Genomic DNA, 4,859 nt, shown 5'->3' with positions numbered 1-4,859 from the left:
TGTCTGTCAAAAAAAGGAGGATCCGCAAGAACCTCTCAAGTGTGAAGATGAAGCTCGCGAGTCGAGAGAAACCTGTTTGCCTGATCAGTCTTCTCAAGTGGCTTATGCAAAACAGCCAGATAGAATCAATGATCCCCTTGCTTTGTCTTTTATAAATATGAGCCAACCGGACCGGAAAAAGTTTCTCGAGCACCAGAAGCAAGACGGTATGCCTTGAAAGTGCTTTGATGCATTGGAAAAACCTCCCATGCTGGACATGAGTCCGAATTTATAGTCGAGAAAGATATGCTTTATAGAAAGCACAAATTTCCATCAGGGAAAGAAGTGAAACAGCTTGTAGTACTGAGAACCTATATATTGACAGTGCTCAAGCTAGCACATGAAGGTCTCTTTCCGGGTCACCAGGGAATTAAAAGGACTACCGACAAAGTGACCACCGAGTTCTACTGGCCAGGTATCAGTTAAGACATAAAGCGATTTGTCAAGTCATGCGATATATGTCAGAGAACTCTTGCAAAATACCTTGTCCCACGGGCACCTCTAGGCAACATGCCTACTATGAAACCCAATTTCGGAGGGTTGGAATCGATATTATGGGGTCGTTTAAGCCTTGTTCTGAGAACGGGAACATATATATTCTCACAGTGGCAGATTTTGCTACACGGTATGCTGATGCTGTGGCTTTACAAGCAATAGAAACCAAAGCGATAGCAGAAGCGCTACTACAAATGTTTTCAAGGGTTGGCATACCTCATGAGATGTTGAGTGACTGGGGCCTTACATTTACCTCAGAATTAATGGCAGAGATCAGCCGCCTACTCTCCATCCATAAGATTGCTACAACCCCATATCAACCGATGTGCAATGACCTTATGGAGAGATTCAATGGGATGCTGAAACGAATGGTCTGTCGAATGTGTCTAGAACAGCCAAAGCTCTTGGACCGATATCTGATTGCTCTCCTTTTCGCATATCGGGATGCACCACAAGCCAACTTAGGATTCTTTCCCTTCAAGTTGTTATATGGCCGCCATGTCCGAGGCCCTAGGACAGTGTTGAAAGAACTCTGTACGAAAGACAGGCTTGACATGGAAACAAGAACTACTTACGAGTATGTTGTTGACTTACGAAATCGTCTTGAGGAGACCTGTAAAACAGCACATGAAGAGTTGAGGTCCGCTACGAAGCAAAGAGCCGCCCTCGAGAGCTGAACGCCGGCGACGAAGTTCTCACCCTGATGCCTACTGAAAACTCCAAGCTTTTACTTCAGTGGAAAGGACCCTTCACAATCAAGAAATGTAAAAATGAAGTCGATTGCTTAGTCAAACTGTGTACAAAAAACGCTTGTTTCATATAAACCTGTTAAAGTGTTACGAACATCGAGACAGCATCCTTCAAGGGAGAATTTCAACAGTGTGTTCAGTAAAGACAGCTGAAGGGAAGGAATTAGGGAGCGAGGACATTTCATTTGTGCCTTTAGCTAAAACACAAAACTACAGTGATGTACAAGTCTGCCAGGAAATACCACTTGGGCAAGCGGAAGCGCTGAGGGAGCTTGTCTCTTCTTTTGTAGAAATATTTTCCGATCAGCCAGGCCGAACTAAACTTGAAGAATGGCATTTACAACCGACGATTCAGGAACATATTCAGGTGAAACAATACCCTATAACCTTTGCAGTGGAGAAGGCTGTGGATAAGGAGATACATTAAATGCTTCAACAAGGAATTACAGAAAAGTCCGCGCCGCAATATTCGTCACCAATAGTTGTGGTTAAAAAGCCAGACAACACAATCCGACTGTGTGTCCATTTTCGTCAAGTAAACAAAAACAACGAGACAGAGAGCGAGAGAGAGAGTTAGAGAGAAAACATTTATTGTTGATGAGCTGGGGCTACTTCCTCGTAGGGTGGAGGCCTTAGCTCACGGCCCCATTGGCTCACGCCAACCGCGTGCCCGCTGGATCAGCCGTCGCTGCTCTTACGGGTCTAAGCTGGTGAGCGCAGTCTCCCAGGAAGAAGACGAAGATGAAGGAATAGGGGAGTAGCACGGGGGGTGTGAGCACTCCCAAGTGCAATGATATACCGTGGGCTTCGCTCTACAGTAGGGGCAGTATGAGGGATATTGTGTGGGGTGGAAGAGGTGAAGGTAAAAGAGACAGGGGAGTGAATTGGTCTTTAGCTGTCCCCAAGCGACGCCATCTTCTCGGTTAAGAGACTGGTGTGCGTGTGTGTGTGTGGGGGGGGGGGGGTGTCTTCTGCTATCTCTTTAATGTTGTAGAGTTTCAGTGCAGTTCAGTGGGTCTGCCGGTGCGTCATCTGGGTTAGGCAGCTCTTCCAATGGCGCCCGGTTAACGAGCTCTCGGGCTACCGCATTAGCGCGTTCATTACCATGGAGAGAGGCGTGTCCAGGTGTCCAGACGATACGCACCCTGTGTAACGCTGTGGGGTGTAATGATGTAAAGATGCCGTGTGTGTAGGGTGTCACCATCCCTTGTGCCAAAGTCCTGCAAGTGGTTTGGGAATCAGTGACCACTGTGATGGGTTCATCCGGTGCCGGTTTGGTTGAAGCGTGTACGGTGACTAGGGCGATAGCAGTCGCTTCCGCCGTGCCACTGTCCACAGTGTTTAGGCGACTGTGAACCACTACCCTGAATAGCCACCATGTTTGGGAATGCGTCCCAGAAGACATACTTTTCAAAAATGGATTTTGCCAAAGGCTATTGGCAAATCCCCATGTCGGAAGAGTCTAAGCCCATTACTGCATTCTCCACACCATCATGGCTATACAAATTTAGGTGCATGCCCTTCGGGCTGAAAACAGCACCAGCAGTCCTCACGAGACTCATTCGGAAGGTAGTAGATGGTGTGCCAAACATATTCCATTACTTTGATGACGTATTAGTGGCGACCGACTCATGGGAGGAGCACCCGAGCACACTTCGCATGCTGTTTTCCCGAGTTCGAGATGCTAGTCTGACAATCATGCCTTCGAAAACGCAGCTCGGATTTAGTTCAATTCAAGTCCTTGGTTACGAAATAGGCAAAGGCACCATTAGGCCTGTGAACCTTACAGTAAAGAAAATCAAGAATGCTCGGCCACCGCCGAACAAAGAAGCAGCACGTGTCTGGCTTCCTAGGTCTTTCAGGATATTACCGAGAATTCATACCAGATTACGCACACCTAACCTACCCCTTAACGGAACTACTAAGGAAACGCGCACCAAATCATGTCATTTGGAAAAGTGAGCATCAAACCGCTTTTGAGAAAACAAAAGGGGCCCTTTCCAAGGACCCGGTGCTCCGGGTTCCTGATTTTACACGCGAATTTGTCCTCAGAAAGGGCGCATCAGAGCAATGTTTAGGTGCTGTGCTTCTCAAAGACCATGACATAGTTTTACATCCAGTAACATACGCCAGTAGAAAACTGTTGTCTGGGGAAGTAGCGAGGGAAGTAGCAGGGAAGTAGCCATAGAGGGGGAATGCTTAGCAGTGGTGTGGGCAATCAAGAAATTTTAAGTCTTTTTGTATGGTCTACCTTTACGTTACAAACAGACCACCAGCCCCAACAATATCTAAACTCAGCTAATCTCTTGTGTGGCGCTTGCCCATTCGTAGGTGTTCTTTTTCTTTATTTTTCTTCACTGTTCTTGCGTCACAGGCCACCTCGTTCTTCCACGCTCGAGCGCGTGCACAACCACGCGCATAGTTTGCTCCCGCGGTCACGTTGTGACACTCAGTTCAGTTTATGGCGCCGACTCGGCAGGTGGGCTAGCTATCGCACTACATAGGGTTTTGACGTCCCGAAACTGAAGAGTAGGTTATGGGGGACGTCGCACAGGAGCCGTACCCACCGCCGTGTCACGTTGGATATATACCTTTGCGCAGCTGAGTGTAAGGTCGCGGGTTTGTTCACAACCGCATTTCAATTGAGGTGAAATGCAAAAAAGGCTCGTGCACTTTGGATATAGGTGCGCGTTAAAGAGACACAGATCATCAAAATCAATCCAGAGTCCCCCACTATGGCGTGCCCCGTAATCGGATGGGGGCTCTGGCGCCCCAAACCGCCGAATTCGTATTTCAGTTGATAGTTCCAGATAAATTTTTTTGTTTAACGTGCCCACTAACTACTACACGAGCGTTGGTTGGTAATAACTTTATTGAATTGTCCTGCAGGTTTTTGGTGACCCGGGCTCAGGTGTCCCATGACGGGACGTCGAGATCTTGTCTCAGCGCCACCTCGCGGGCCTGCTGGATGGCCCAGAGTTGGCCGCTGAGGTCGGAGCTGCGCAGAGTGGCGGCCCACCTCAGCGTGGGTTCTCGGAGTTTAATTCGTCGGCCCCCGTCGGAATGCGGCCGCCACTGCTGCGTGCTGCGTGATAGCTGGGACACCCTGTATATACATACGTGTGTGTATTTTAAATTTTATTTTTTTTCTTCCTTGCAACTGGCATAGCTTTTAAAATTTAGACAGTACAAATAATGTGCATGTGCAAATACCAGATTCATATTTGTTAATTACTTTGAAGGTCTATTCTGTTTGACTCCAGAATCATTCTACTTGCTGTATATGCCTTGTACAGGGAGCCCGAATCCCTGTCAAGTGGGAAAATTTCCACTTTTTGTTCGGGCCTTCCTCCATTGTTACGCAAGTAAATTGAATTGAATTGAACACGCAGCATTACTTTTAAAAGAATTTGTTTTAGACTTTTCAACTTACGTGAGACGAGCGTAGAAACGTTGTCTCTCCTTTATCGAGAGCTGACATGGGCCCCCACATGGTCTTTGCAAATCGCAGGTTAACGAACAACCTTGGTTATAACGAGTGCCGACTGCAAATATAGGCTGAAATGAATATCGATA

The sequence above is a fragment of the Dermacentor silvarum genome, chromosome 9 (assembly GCF_013339745.2).
Source record: "Dermacentor silvarum isolate Dsil-2018 chromosome 9, BIME_Dsil_1.4, whole genome shotgun sequence".
NCBI classification, from domain to species: domain Eukaryota; kingdom Metazoa; phylum Arthropoda; class Arachnida; order Ixodida; family Ixodidae; genus Dermacentor; species Dermacentor silvarum.
This window is presented reverse-complemented; position numbering follows the sequence as displayed.